The 16,362-nt window shown below is 36.4% G+C and overlaps 1 long non-coding RNA gene across 1 annotated transcript in view; it reads left to right on the top strand.

Annotated features, from left to right (window-relative positions):
* The first annotated feature begins 9,875 nt into the window (after positions 1-9,875).
* The window catches only part of LOC128093166 (uncharacterized), a 196,409-nt gene continuing 189,922 nt past the window's right edge, over positions 9,876-16,362 (top strand). Inside the window, exon 1 of the long non-coding RNA XR_008212289.1 lies at positions 9,876-11,152. This is a non-coding gene — a long non-coding RNA (uncharacterized LOC128093166). The remainder of the gene's footprint in view (positions 11,153-16,362) is intronic.

The raw sequence follows: 16,362 nt of genomic DNA, 5'->3' as shown, positions 1-16,362 counted from the left end.
AAGTTTATTGTCAGACGACTTCTAGCTGTTTTTTTTTTACTGACCGCCCAATATGTCAGCCAACATACTTCGCAGGGCTGTGACAGTTCGAGCTCGATCATTGTTTGCATGTGACGAGAAGTTCGTCATTTTTGGGTTAATTTATATTTCTATAGAGTAATCTACGTGCGTATGTATTGCGTGTACGTACACGAAAATAAAGTGAGGTTAAATTTTGTCAGGCAGCAAAACCAAATGGTGCGCTAGTGTGCGTACGCGAAACGTCATAAAGCTCTATAACTGGGCCTAGAAAGCCTTATATCAGCATTAAAATGGCTTGTTAGGAAAATTGCTGAAATTTTAGTTTTCAGATCCGCAAAAAAATAATAATAATTGGTATTATATTTTCGTATATTTATGACATTAAACTTTAAAAAATCATATTTAATTATTTTTCATCAAAAACCGGCATCTGGAGCAAATCAGGACAAAAGTAAGAAATTTCCCAATTTTTTTGCAAAATGTTCTGATTGTTTTGATTGATTTTAGTTACAACATGAATAGAACAAAACAATTAGTACACTGATTTCCAAAATCTCCTGTATCTATTCAGACTGCAGTCCAAATTATCTCCAGTTGGCGGTAGTGATTTAAAGATAATTTTTCAAATATGTTTTAAATTAACTACAAGAAATTCTAGACTTATACAAAATGTTATATTTTCTGGTATAATTTCGTGTTTTTTTGACAGTTTCAAAGAAAGAAAAAAAGTTTAAGCTTTTTTTAATGATGTCATAAAAATAAATAAATAAAAGATATATCTAAATAAGAAGCTTATTAAATTTGAATCACATCAGATTCAAAATCCAGAGCACATCAAAGAATAATCTTTTAATGTATTTTAAACTATCATGAAAACTGCTGTCTTTGTTTAGATTGAAGTGTAGATTATCACCAATTAACAGTATTGAGCTAATTCTGTAATTTTAGGCTTGAAAAACATAACAAATATAATAAAAATATAGATTTTATGACTGCTTCAAAAATTTCCCGGGATCCCGGGAATTCCCGGGATTCCAAAAATATTTTTCCCGTTTCCCGGGAAATTCAAAACCCGGGAAAATTGGACACCCTACTCAAAACCGGTGTTCAGAAACCAATTATCCAAAGTTTATCATTTCCTTAAAAATACCAACATTGCGAATTTCCGTGACCTTTTTGTATGGATCGTGAACAATCACCATCACTAGCGTGCCCAGCCCTTTGAGGAAAGTGGGGCACTAATATGGACGTTTTAAAAATACTTTATTTGTGGAACCCCCGGACCAAATTTAGAACAAATTTCTGAGGATGGTGGGGCCCCATGTTGCCCCACCCTGTGCTCGTCAATATTCGCCAGCAATCGAGAACGCCAAGGCAATGCTGTAGAACGAATAATTTGATTTTATTTGATTTTTGATTTGCAGCAAAATAGCTTAACTTTTTTTCAAAAACCAATGATGGCATTCGATTCAACAGTCAATTTTACGTTAAAAAACATAGAAAAAGTTAAGTTAATGTTAATTATCAGAGCAGAATCACAGCCTTTTCTAAAAAAATATTGAAGGTACAAAACTCTCCACCGTTGTGTCCACCAAATTTAACGTACTTTCAGAATCTATAAAAAGGTGTGAGGTGTTTTTTTTTGGTGAAATTTCTGAGTTACAGCAAAAAAACTGAAAAAAACAGAAATGTCAAACCATTGTAACGTAACGGCAGAATCTGTCCTATAATTCCCAATATCATGTTCCTCATATGAATCTTTTAGTTTTTTTGTACGTTCAACAGTCTACTTATCAAGAGATTTCCTTTTATTTTTTAAAGTATTCATTGATTAAGGGAGTTATCAGACTAACGAACTATAGCTTCGAAAAAGAGGGGACATGATTTTTATTTTGTTTTTTTTTTATATAAGAAATTGTTTATTCAATTTTCAATTCAATTTTCAATTAAATTTTTTATTTTTCGAGATAGCATGTTACAATTTTGTTTCTTTTGTGCTTGTATAGAGACATAGAATAGAAGTCCAACTGTCAAAAACAAGTTGTATCACTTTTTTCTCGAGAACAAGTAGCGCCGCGTATCGGCGATGGTATACTTTATTATGCCACTACTCTGGCATAATTTCAAGAAAGTGTTGCTGAAGGTGACAACAACACCATTATTGATTTTTATTCGGAAGAATTTAATTAAAATTTGTTTTATTCTTAGCATCAACAAACCGGGAGTGAAACACGCAGACAAAGAGGCAGTATGGAAAGTCTGCTGCTGTATTTTTCTATGGTTCTAAACTTTCACAGCGCTTTTAAACTTCGTTTTGAAAATTAATTTTTAATCAGCATATATGATTTGTTTTACCACAATTTTTGCATCACATTGCCGAAAAATTGACATCATTGCAGTTGAAAATCAAATTATATTAAAAAAAAACGAATCTCTTCATGAGGCAAGCGCTTGAAATTCTATGTGTGAATACGAGTATCCTGCGCCTTCACTTTGTGAAATATTTTCAAATACTTAGGTTTCCATGGCGTCAAAATCTTTGCGCTTGAAAGAAGATTTAGTTGTTTGCTACTAGCAATAGTGGCCAACTGCTACACCCACAGTTGGGCAGCGCCATCCCAGAAAATAAAGAACACGATCTAGTAGTATAAAGGTGTGAACAGACACAGAGGATAAATCTCAAGATTAGCGAAAGCGTTATTCTCATAGGTTCATTTTCAAAACAGTTCATCAACCAAAAAAAAGTGCCGATATCGAGACTCGAACAAAAGAGTTTCCAGTTCCTGACTACACAGAAAAAAAATCAATTCTCGAAACCGTGAAGTCAGTTCACGATTATGAGAACCACGAAGGAATATATTCACGTTTTTGGTGCAAATGCACCATACTCATGAATAAATTCCTTCGTGGATCTCACATTCGTAAACTTAATTCACGATTACGGGAATTGATTTTTTTCTGTGTAACAATATGTGTATAGTCCTCTCGCGTGTTCATCCGTTCACTGGAACAGATCATCCTTTGAGTGGCTTATATGGACAAACGACCGCCACTTAGTCACCGAACCATGGTGGCCCATACGACAAAGGCACGGTTTAATATGCCGAAGGTCTTGGGTTCGAGTCTCGGTACCGGCACTTTTTTTTTTGATAGATGAACTTTTTTGGAAAATGAACCATGAGTAAAGTACTCTCGGTAGTTTCGGGATTTATCCTCTCCGCCCGCACACAGTACCATTTTACTACCGAATCGTGCTCTTTATCCTCTCGTATGCCGATGCCCAGTTCTGGGTGTAGCCATTACAAAGGACAACACCAAAAATTTTAAGCAACATTTGAAATAAACGCACAAGATTTTTGACAGCTGTATTTTTTCAAATTCTCAGGCAATAGGTCCCAATGTAACAAAACCTTCAGTGTTAAAAAATAACTGGTGGGTCAGTTTTAAACTTCGAGTTTTGTGAAAAAAAACTAGCATGAAACCTCGGTGACGAACGAGGTGACGAATTACCACACTTCGGTTAGTTCAATAAACAACATCATCTAGTCTAGAACTTTAGTCCTTACGGCACTTTCAGGTCTTTCACCAAAAGTTTATAATTCATATCATGATATTCGGGAATTTTCTTAAGGACTGAGATATTAGTATATAAAAAAACACACACAGAACACGGCGCTTATGTGCTGCCCGCGACCCGCACTTTGGTGACCACTGATCTAGAGCCTGCTCAGTCACCGTCTTTCGTATTGATCCTGAATACTACAAATAAATCAATTTTCGTCCGTTTTGATATTATATTTCCGAACTAGCAGTGTCCTACTGTTACAGTTTGTTTACATTGGATTAGACCAGCTGGATTTGACAGTTATACCGGTTCGGTGTACACTGTGAAGCCAGAATAGTGAGAAGTGGCAAAATCCATGCAGCACTTCTGATACACGTCGCCATCTTGTTTTTGCTCTCAGTTATACTTCTATTCTATGATAGAGATTTGGATTTTCCTTACAACTATAAATGTTTCAGATACTGACTTGGTAGCATAGAAATTGTTTGTTTCAGATCTTCAAATCTAGGAAAAGGGTGGTAAAAAACCTAGCGAAATCCATAACTGACGAAATTGTTTATTTGGTTTCCAAACGATGTCTTTTTGACTTATGAAGACAAAATGAAACAGATATAAAACCTGGAAATAAATATTAGAGTGTTTCAGCCAAACAAAAAAGTTCTCAGAATCAGACAAACCGAGGTTCCCCTAGTAGAGGATACCCATAGGGACTCTCATGCCAAATATCAGCCCATTTGGTTGAGAATTGGCCTGTCCCCAGCGGTTCAAAGTTCACATGTAAATTACTATGGGATTTTTATGCTTTTCGTTCAATCGTTCCTACAGGTCTGGGGACAACATGGATTCACTCGGAATAAAGAAAGGTGTGTAGCATACTAAGGAAATGCGATACTTTTGAAGGATGAATCGTTGGTTTTGGAGACACCGGACGTCGATCCAATGCGCACCTTGGGGACAGAATGGACAAGCCTAATTCCTTCTGGAATGTGTTCATTGGATCATCCCCTACACACCTGTCTTTATTCCGAGTGAATCCATGTTGTCTCCAGACCTGTAGGAACGATTGAACGAAAAGCACAAAAATCCCATAGTAATTTCCATGTAAACTTTAAACCGCTGGGGACAGGCCAATTCTCAACCAAATGGGCTGATATTTGGCATGAGAGTCCCTATGGGTATCCTCTACTAGGGGAACCTCGGTTTACCTGATTCTGAGAACTTTTGGTTTTGGATGAAACACCCTAATAACTATGTATATTTTAAAAAAAACTACAATCACTTATTTAAGATGTTTGAGACGATCATGACCATTAAACTATAACAATTTGTACTAAAATGATGAAGCAAATATTTTCAAAAATTTAGTTTATATTGACAACATACAAAATTTAACTCAAAAAGACTAAATCGTAGACCCATTTTTTAATTCACATCCTCGTACAAATATCCACATTAGAAAAAAAAATCTAGTTGCTTCATACGAAAAACTCAAGTTTGATGAAAACAAATTCTGCTTCTGAACCATTAAACCAGGCCTGCCTAACCTTTTCGGCTCAATTTTCACATTTTTGATCGTCAAAATTACAATTGTTTATTTGTATTATTATTATTCATCACTTTTATTTCTTTGTTGGAGAAGTATTCCAAAACTGTTAGAATACGATGATTAAGACGTATTGTGTAGGAACGGGGTCCATTATTACGACGTAATAGAGTGATCTAATAGAAATTCAAAGTGATTGGTATCGTAGAGATAGCTATCTTTTACAGTTCAAGACTGACACGGAACGTTCCAGAAGCTTGCCAAAGCTGTTTAGATACGATGACTCCGATGCGTGTTAACACTGAAATCCAATCCTGATCTATTGGTTGCACACTATAAATACCAAAGATGATTATGTATCCATTACAATATTCAAGAAAGTTTGCAAGTAAGTAGTAAGACAGGGTGATATTTTGACTTACGATGATTAACACCGAAACTCACAAGCTCGAGATATAGGCGAAATTTCTATATAAATTCCCCCTCAAGCTTGGAAGTTCAGGTGTTAACATGAGTGACATGTCAATACCGAAAGTCAACCTAATTTTAACTGCCTGGTTGACAGCTTCAAAAATAAATTAAGGGAGAACGAAAAAAGTTGTTTTCTTTCAAAGCTGTAAAGTGTTAGATAAGTGTTTCCCAAAAGGGCGCTGGGCCCCATTTGGCTTAGTCTTCATGATTCAGTGGAGCCGCATGGTCATTGAGCGGGAAGAAAAGTTTCCAATCCAACGAGCAAATGTTAAACAAACAATCCAGCGTGCTGAAAAGAGAGAATTCATAACTTTATTTGCGAATGTTTCCTGCTGTACCTAATGAAATAGTTGAACGATTACAAAATCCGAAAAAATCTTTCGTTTCAATCCTACTCAATGTTTGTTTATCACCGTCGGCAGGGGTAAACATTGAAATAACAAGGCAACATTTGGATATTCAACATATCGATATATTGACGAAATATTTTTTTTCACGAAAAAAAAACTTTTCACCGGACTGTACATTGGTATTTAATGCAAATTTAAAATGTTTTCAATGGAGTTTAAATATGATTATAAACCAAGGAAAATGCATTTTACTGGTATTTAGTTTATTTGAGTTGACTTTAATTTTCATTAAAATTTTGAAGTATTTTTTAAATTTTCTTACTCCCTGACTATTTAGCCCGTAAAGGAGGGCGACATAAACATTGACAAATACTTGCAACGGCCATATTAGTAAATTGGTTTATTGTTTTATTGGTTAGTTGGTTTATTAGTATATTGGTTTTATGGTTTATTTGTGATTTGGCTTAATTTGTGTTCTGGTTTATATGTCTTTTAGCTTTCTTTCTAAGGAATTGTTTAGGAGTTTTTGTTTATTTCCTTTTTGTTTGATTTTTTATAAACTACTATTTCTATCACATGAAAATATTTTTAGTCATTGGATACTCACATTAATATGTCATTGAGTTTTAGATGTGTTGTCCAGTTGTGGAGAAAATTTTAGTTGTTCACCTGCAACTATTCAAGTTTAACTAGAACGGCAGCGAGGTTCCCTTTGAACTAACTGATTTAAAAAACACAAATAAGATATAGTATAACAACGAAAATTGGTTTGTAAAATACACTTACATCAAGCTTAATCTTAATCATTGCTACAGGGGCCCATAAAATTTGCCTTTCTAGCAAATGGTGTAAAGGAAATTTCGCTGGAGCCACAACTATACCCGACGCTTGGTCACTTGCGAGTGAATGATGAATGGTGGGAACCTCGTCAAGTAAATCCAGCATCCAGCAGCGTATTTTTAGCTTATGAATGGATTGACGATTGATTTGAATTCTAAAATAGCTTTCCGAGTGCAGTAAAAAATAATACGATTATGCATACAGATTCTTCTTCACTTCAAGTACACACCCGATGCAAACCCGAGTAAACAGAAGTCACAATTCGATGATGAATCTTTTAAGCATGTCAGTACTCTACAAGGAGACCTCGTTTGAAGAAGACAAATCGCTTGTGCAAATCAAAATTCTTTTATTAGAAAATTGAGTTTTGTTCAGCACTCAAATTTTTTAATTGAAAAAAAAAAATGAGAACATAATATCTTGAGTACTATTTCGTGCTCCAACGCAAACAAGACCATTTGAAAACGAAATCAAGATAATTGTATGATGTCTTTTTAAGAAAAATCGAGGAAAGCAACACGTAAAGATGTAGGCAATCGCATCAGTCGTATTTTCGTTTCATCGGGAAGCACAAAAATTGATTACTAACGACGATTGTTTTGGCAAGCCTCCTGAAGTGGTCCACGCGAATCAAAACAAGGTGGTTCCTGGAATGCCGCCATGATAAGAAGGCCGTTGGTTGATATTCTCCAAGACGACAATTTATGACGAACTCGAAAGTTGCGATGAGACGAATGACGGTGTGCGAGGCTGATGTTCATAAATTTCATTTCAAACACACAAAAAAATTGCATGGAAAACAATTTTAAAATTATAATTCAAGCACAGACACTGTGTCTGTGATTAAAGACAAAAACTCGTTTGCTTGCAAAATAATGAAATAATTGCTTGACTAATATCTTTATTGTAAATTTAATATAGAATTTTAAACTCGAAAAATATTCTACAATATTCAGTTTAAAACAGATATATTTCAGGTATCGTCTATCGGGTCAAATTGGGTCAGCTGTCTCAGCTTTGTTAATGCACAAAATTTTGATATTTTTGATTGGTTTCGAATAGAACAGACACAATCTACTTAAAACTGCTGTCCCAATTTAGACTGTAGTCCCGATTTACCCCAGTTGATAGTACGTTTTTCTAGGCTCATATTACGTTTACGTATACTTTTTTGATTAAAAGATCGGCAATATTATGGTTCGTATCGTTAACTGTCACTAGAGCAAAAGTGATAGGTTTACATACTATTCATAAGCCACGTGGACACTTTTTTGAAATCTCAGACCCCAGTTCCAAATAGAAATCACACCAACCAACGCAGCTTATTGTAGATTCGGCGCAGCGCAGGATCGCAGCAGTTTCGCGTTGTAGAATAGGCTTTAGCGTCGTGTAAAATAGGTGTCAACAATTAGTGTAAAACCATCCGTGGTTTTGAGAATAAATTATAAATAAAATGAAAATTCGTTTTTCAATCACCTTGGTGTTAATGTCCAATAAGTGCCAATACGCAAAATGGCCACGTGCATGATGCGTAATAAACTTTTCAAAAAAGAGTTAACAGATGTCGCCTAGCTCGTCTAGCTTGTGCTAAAAACAGTTAAGACTCAAACCTTGCAACCAAATCATACACCCAAACAAGGATAGTCAAATCCTCTGTTATAACAAGATTGTCAAGACAGCCTGAAATCTAATGACAGCTAATAATGAACTGTGCCCTTCTCATCAACGAAGGAGCATTTTGGATTTTTGACCCCCGCCCTCCCTATGTACTAAATTTTCATACATTCTGTATGGAGCGTAACACAGCCATCAGCACCCCCCACCCCAACTGCGTTAAGTAATAAAAAAACGTTACTTAATCCACCTTTAGGTGGTTGGTGCCTTCCTCTCATTTTAGTGATTTCAATCCCCCTAAAGTGTCCACATGTTTATGGATCTCCTCTAACGTTCGCAGCACCTAGGAAGTCCTAATAAAAATAAGTGATGAGTAAAAAAAACATACTACTTACAGACTTTTTGTCAAGGTTTTACAGACACGGCCTTTGAGGAAAATGGCATCCCTCTACACGGCTTTTTCGTGGCGATCAGACCGGACCAGTTGAGGTTATGTGAATTCAGACCATTTTTTAAACCGCTTGTAATTTAAGATAGGTAAGTCAGATCTTGAAAATTCTTACTCCACCTAAAAAGTTTTCTCATATGCTTTCTAAAAATATATAACATGTTAGAGTTTCATGAAAAAACCACCCTTTTTACCATAATTTTAATTTAATATGAAACAGTTTTTTTAACATAACTTTTTAAATACATGATAAAACTGCATGAATTGAAATAGCAACTTAGGGGACGTTAAGACGGATCGATTAAAACCTTTCCGGCCAAACCAATTGAGCCTGTGACGAGATATTCCAGTGACATTGATTTGGTACTCTACATACAGCCAAACACACAGACATTTGTTCAGCTGGTGATTCTGAGTCGATATGTACAAAAAAAAAAAAATAATTTAGGTAGCTCTAGGAGGTCTAATTAAAAAGTTCATTTTCCGAGTGATTTTATAGCCTTTCCTCAGTAAGGTGAGGAAGGCAAAACGCTACCCTAGAAGGTGACGTCTTCAACCCAGATTTCCGCAAAACCCAATATATTAAAATATTTTAAAAAAAATGCATTAAATGACAAAAATTTCGCTTGTTAGTCACATTTTGATTTTGGGTGCATCGTAGGTAGGTTCCCAATTTCACATCTAGGTTGCATTATGTTTAATATTGGCTTAGGTTTAGAACTCGCGCTGTCTCTTTCGCTCGTTTTCTCGCAGCACTTTTTGGAATTTATGAAAAGTGTTATAAAAATTGAATTTGAAATTTAATGTCACAATCACAAATGATAGTTTTTTAAAGTCTATGGAAACAATGATTTTTGATTTTTCAAAATTTCAATTAAACATAACTACGCGCCAAAATTTATTTCATTTTCTCTCTCACACACTCTTCGTCTCCCAAAACTCACATCACCTATCTCGCTCTCTTCCTCTCTTACCAGCGATTGTGCAAGTGCAACATAAAGAGAGAGAGAGGGAGAGAGAGCCGCAACAAACTGAATCGGAGCGCGTTGCATTCTCACTTCAAGTTCACTGCGCGTGCATCGTTAGCCCTGACTGACATTTGGACCGCTCGCGTTTGTATTCCAGAGTGCCGGCTTCCACCACAATGAAACAACGACGATGTTTGTACTAAAACATGATTGAACAGGAGAGCGAGAGAGTGCGGTCGAGAAATCAATGGCTACTACGACTAGCGCGTACACACACCCATGCAACACACACTCCCAGTACCGCTACTCGTTGGTCGACGTCGCGACGCTCTCGTCGGAAGGGGAAAGAAGTGTGCGTGCAAAGAACCCGTGCCGCCTGCTGCGATGGTATTGGTGCGCTCGTCGTAATACACAGGGCTCAAAACACACGCGCTCGCGAACGGTCGTTCACCCCGCGGGGTCTTCCATATATCGTACAGTCATTTCTCTCATCATAGTTGATCAAACGGTCGCAACTTTTTCATAGTCCTCGACTTCCCTCAAGCACTCGACTTTAACTTCTAATGTTTATCGTCGCCGGAAAAGTCGTCGTCGGTTCTGTCCGTGCTGTCATACGCGTCTGGTCCGCGGGTTGCGCCTCGTCGTCGTCGTCGGTTCCCGGCCATCGGTCACCGGTTCCCTAAGGGGAGTTGTTCGGGCCTCACCTGCTGTAAATTTTCGCTCTTTTTTCGGCCGTGTTCCGTGTTCAAGTATTTCTGCAGTCGCGAGGAGAAGTCGGGATTGTTCCAGAACCGTTTTATCCCTGTGGTGGCCCCAACTTGGATGGTTCCGGCCAGCACCATGATAAGAATTTGGAGTGAAGGAACCCCACCGTGGTGGGGTGACCGCACAGCCTACTGCTGAGCTGTGTCGTCGGTGAAGGAAAATCTGAAAAGGGGAAAAAGTGAAGAATATTACTGCCACCTCTGAAAAGAGGAAAATAAGATTGCAATAAAAGTGTACTCCATATGTTGTAGTAATAAAATAAAAGAATAAAAGTTAAGCAATATTCGTGAAATAAAGAGAATAGATTGAAGAAAAAATAACAAATAAAAGGACTGTTCAAAAGTAAGTTGCGAAATTCAAAACAAGTGAAGTTCTGTGCCATTCATTGCGAAAACTGAACAGGTGAAGAAAGGAAAACAAAAGAAATAGAAACAGAAAATCGCCTGCCCAACAAATCTGAGTGTGTGTAACTTTTGGAATTTTGGGGACACTCGTGGCGAAATAAATCGGATTACTAAAATTGCTGCTGCTGCTGGAGCAAGGCGTGATGATTGCCTGATGGTCAAGGTTAGTACAAATAGTAATGGCTAGGCTTAGTGATTTTTCACGCTCGAAAATTGCAAATTTCACGGGGACCTCTATTTCAAAACACTAAATTTCACGCAAATTTCGCGGAACGTGAAAACTGTTAAAATAACTATGAAAATCTTGTGTTTAAATAACAGAAACTACTTTTCATGCTTCATCTTCTATTATTCTTCAATAAACTAAAAAAATCTTTACTAGATTTCTAGTTTTCAAAAAAGTTTCCACCTGTTTTATGGATGGGCTATATAAATATAAATATTGAAACAAAATGTAGGGCATACGTTTCCTCATTTACTGAACTGCTTTTTTAATATTCGACTAATAAACCTTAAAAGTTTTCGCTGATTTGCTTCTGTTACATCATTTTACACTTTATTGAATTTCATATCAGAACAAAATTTAACAATCTTGTAAAGCCAAAATAAGTAAAATAATTTGAACTTTCTGCGAAAAAAGCCCATTTGAAATAATTTTCAAGGTTTTCATCACAAATTTCAAAAACTAAATGTAAAATCAATAGACAAAAGTAATCTAATTTGTAGTGAAATCGAAATTTGTATTCAAAATGTGAACATAAAACAAAAAAAAGTTTTTTTTTATTTTCACGGGAATCATTCACACAAATAATCAAGTTTAAACAGGACTCAGAAAAAAATTTAAGTGTTTTTAGAAGGTGATTTCAAAGACAAAAAATACTCTTCATTTTATTTTGAATAAAACAAAGCTTGATTATTTTAAGTTCTCTTGAAACTATACCTTTCAAATAAAATAGCAGTAAAATTTATATAACAGCGAATGAAAATATTACTAAATTTAGTTAGTTCCTAATAAAACCTGAAAAATCTTAACTATTTTTCAAATGGTTCATATCAAGCTTTTCGATTGAAAACTAATAAAATTTACTTAAATAGTCTTTAAATAAAATAAAATTTACTTAAATAGTCTTTAAATAAAATAAAATTTACTTAAATAGTCTTTATGCACGAAATATTCTTGGTGTTGATATAAAAAAAAATATTTCAAAAATTGATAAATTTCACAAATTTCACGCCGTCCACGAAATCGTCAAAAATCACTTATCCTATATTAGTAATTCAACCAGGTTATTCACTCCCTTAAATCTACAGTAGTTCATAAGATTATTTTTATTCCTTTTTGAGTTTGATAAATTATTTTGAGAAAAATCCTTACATTTTCACAAAACATAAAATTTCACGGGATTTCACGGAAAAAGCCAAATTTCGCGGATTTCACGCTGTCCGCGAAATCGTGAAATTTCACTAACCCTAGTAATGGCGGAGTGGCGAATGGCGGCGGCGCCGCGCCGCTTCTGCCGACCGTTCCGCCGCACCCTAAGCACAGCGCATGTGGGAGACATTTTGGGCTACAATTTTTGAAACTTGGGTAATTTTCGTTTCGCTGTGTCATTGTGACCATTCGTGCTTGGAAGATATCTTTTCGAATTTAACTTTTATTAAACATATATTGATTACTTGTGGCCAAAGCACACCTTAAAGGGTGGATTAAATTTAGCATAAAAAACTGTTAAAAGGGTTGAAAAGTTGTCCAGAAAGTCTTATTATCAGGAGAGGTACCACACGTGTCTCCGCTTTACTTGTTTATAGTTTGATCAACTAATAATTAAAACAAAAATGATGCATGAAAATCGTATCTAATCCGATCCATTTTTTTTAAAATATATTCAGTGAACACAAACTAGATTTCCAAAGTTTCATTTAAAAAGGTCCTAAAAGCTGTTGTGTTTCATATGTTCATAGGACCTTTTAAAAGAAATCTAGGAACTTTCCAATAATTTTCCAGCTTTACTGAATCGGAGTAAATAATACTAAAGAATCTCAGGTGTCCAAAAATTTGAGGTAGAAATTGTTTAGTTTTTAGGTGATTCTTATGATTTTTCCTCTGTTGCTAGTAGTTGTATCAATGTTGTTACAGAAATATCCATTGATTCTGCTTTATTTAACAACTATTCTTTTCAGGATTAGCTTTTGAAGCGACTCCGGCTTCTCAAAATTTTCTGACTCTGACTTCGAGTCTGGGCCCTGAATAGAACCCGACTCCACGCGCTCTGACTCCGACTCCGACTTCACAGTCCTGATTGTTCAAACGCATTGAAAAATGTTTTTGTCATCCACCTATATCAAAGTTTTTCATGGTTTGTGATACTGAATGTCACGAGTTATCGTGATTTTACGAAAAAAAGTTTTGAAAAAGTTACTTTTTGCGTTTCTCTTTGTTTCGTCGTCCGTGTCTGTCGCGGGTGACCATGAACGGCCATGATCGATGACGACCAACTATTTCAAAACTTTTTTTCGTAAAATCGCGATAACTCGTCATGTTTATAAGCAAAGGAGCGGCCGTGGCTTACTGGTCACGGCGTTCGCTTTGTAAGCGAATGGTCCTGGGTTCGATTCCCATCTGCTCCCAACGAGAAAGTTTAGGAAATATAAATCTTGAAACTCTGAACATGAACGAAAAATCAAAGCCGCTCGAGTCGGGGTTCGATCCCCCGTCCTTTGGATTGGTAAGCAAAATGCTAACCACTATGCCTTCGCGACTTGGTGAGCTATGACTGGAATTAGGAATACTGTTACTATCAACTATATACGCGCTGGGTCCTTGTCCATTTGACAAGGGTTCGGAAGTTCTAAATAACGTTTGAATCCGATTGGTCCAAACGTTCTTCAGGGCGGGGCTTGTCGATAAAGCTGAAGTACCTCGCGCTCGGCTAGCCAGCGTAGAAATGGGTCACCGAAGCTCGGCAGAGCTAACACCTTCCAAATGCCTATGCGAGTTATTTGCATGTATAGAATGTAGATCTAAAAATACATGGAAACAACTCAATTTGTAAGAAGCGACCGCGTGGTCCCGTTTGGTTGGTTGCACACACACACACACACACACACACAACTCGTCATGTTTATAAGCAAACCCCTTATGTCTATACATCAAAATTTTTGTAATTGTCTGCTTTACAATTTTGTACAACATTGTTACACTCTAAAAAATAACCCTGCAAAGAAAAAAACAAGAAATTTTAAAATGAAAATTTTTGTTCTAAATGAAAAAATGACCCTTCTGAGTCAATGTAGATTCGAAAAGTACATTAAATTTCCCATCAAATGACATATTCCAAAAAAAATTACAGTCAAGTAACGGAAAATGGGAGAACTTTCAAAACTTTTTTAGTGTTTTTTTCGATGAAAAATATGTTTTTTTCGGAATTCTGAGTACGCCATCAAATCGGGCGTCTAATTTTACATAAAAGTCCCTTTGACACCAAATTTCTATCTCATCACCGTTTCAGGCTGCAAATTATTGAAAAACACCTCTTTTTTGCATGTTCAAAAATGGAAGGGGTCGTACCGCCCCTCCGACACGAGATATCAAAAAACGGACCTCGGATTCGTGATCAGGGACAAAAGTTACCCCTTGGGACAAAGTTTCACGCAAATCGAAGAGGGGTCGGGGCAACTGCTGTGTGAGTTGGCGGAGAATTACCCTAAGGACTGCACTGAAAAAAATGATACACGGTAAAAATTGTTTTGGTGATTTTTAATTTCACTTTTTGACACAAAAACTTGTTTTATAGCATAGCATAGCATTGGTGTCTACCCGTAGCTGCTACTTCGTTATTGACCAGGACCCCCAAACATTGCTCCGTGGACCACAGATGAAAAGTAGGAACCAATCATCACCCCTTCGCAATTTTCAAAGGTCCCTATCGTGCTGATCAATACCGACGCCGGCCACGACCAGTGGTAAGACACGGGGAAGTGGATGGGAATGTTAGCCGATACTTGAGTGATGGGACCGCCAAATCGACTGCGTCTCCGACAAAGTATCACATGAGTTTTGAGGGGTTAGTAAGATGGGTATGAGGTCAGGATTCACTATGGTAGGTGATGCGACCATGAGCAATTTGTTTATCGGTTGAAATTTTAAAAATCTTAGGCAGCCGGCTGCGGAAAGATACCTATCTAGGGATTTAAATATAGTATTAATTCGACCGCGATTCTCCAGAAATTCTCCGTCGGCGTGCCTTCCGATCAACGGTGATGTAGGAAGGAAGGGCTTCATTCATTAAAATTATTTTATATCATAAGCCTTAAAACATATCCGTCGACGTGCCTTCCGATCTTCGATGATATGGAAAGGACTTAATCCAGCAATACGACTTGCTTGTCTCAAAAAACAAAAATCGGATCGTTTCTATCGAAAACTATATAAAGAGAACAAAAATAAAACTCATCGGCCAACGAACGCGCGAACAAAAAATAAATGAAAAAGAAGAAGAAGAAATCCAATCACCCCATGTACACAAATAGCGACACAAAAGAGACGGAAAATAACACGAAAAAACAGGACTGCGCGTCCACACAGGCACCGCACTACTGATGCCATTATTTAATTATAATGACCAATCACCCCATGCACTCGAACAGCGACATAAAAGAGACGGAAAATAACACGAAAAAACTGGACTGCGCGTCCACACAGGCACCGCACTACTCCTTTTTGACACAAAAAACTTGTTTTTCAAAAAAACTTTTTTTTTATTTTCTGATATTTTTTAGGGGACATCAAATGCCATCTTTTCAGAAATTTTCAAGATGGGCAAAAAATCTTTGACCGAGTTATGAATTATTGAATCAATACTGTTTTTTTTTCAAAATATCGAATTGTTAGCGTAATATTGAATGTTTGGCCTTTTTGAAATGTTAGTATTGATGAATTTTTTTTAAATATTGGTTTCGAAAAGATTTGTCAATTTCACGAATGTTTCATATTTTAACATTGAAAATCGTAAAATTAGTTGCCGAGATATCGACCTAAAAAAATGATGGGTATTTGAATGAGACTTTTAAAACATCAATTTTCCCGTTTTAAAACCTTTGCATGGTCATATCTCAGCAAATAAGGGTCGTATCAACAAAGTTCAAGAAAGCAAAATATAGAGAATTTTCTCAGCTCTTCAAATTTTTTTTTTCAGGTTGGGCAGTTATGGGCTCTTATTAAAAAAATGAATAACTGCGACTATTTTCAAAAAAGTTACCTAAAATTGTTGTTATTTGAAAACTCTGAGCTACCCAAAGTGCGGAGACTCGTGAAAAAAGACGCAGACATCTCCAAGTTGTCCGTCGTGTCGTATCGAGTGCTGCTCCCAGACG

The sequence above is a fragment of the Culex pipiens genome, chromosome 2, assembly GCF_016801865.2.
Source record: "Culex pipiens pallens isolate TS chromosome 2, TS_CPP_V2, whole genome shotgun sequence".
NCBI classification, from domain to species: Eukaryota; Metazoa; Arthropoda; class Insecta; order Diptera; family Culicidae; genus Culex; species Culex pipiens.
The sequence above is the reverse complement of the archived record's forward strand: the minus strand, read 5'-3'. Positions and strand labels throughout refer to the sequence as shown.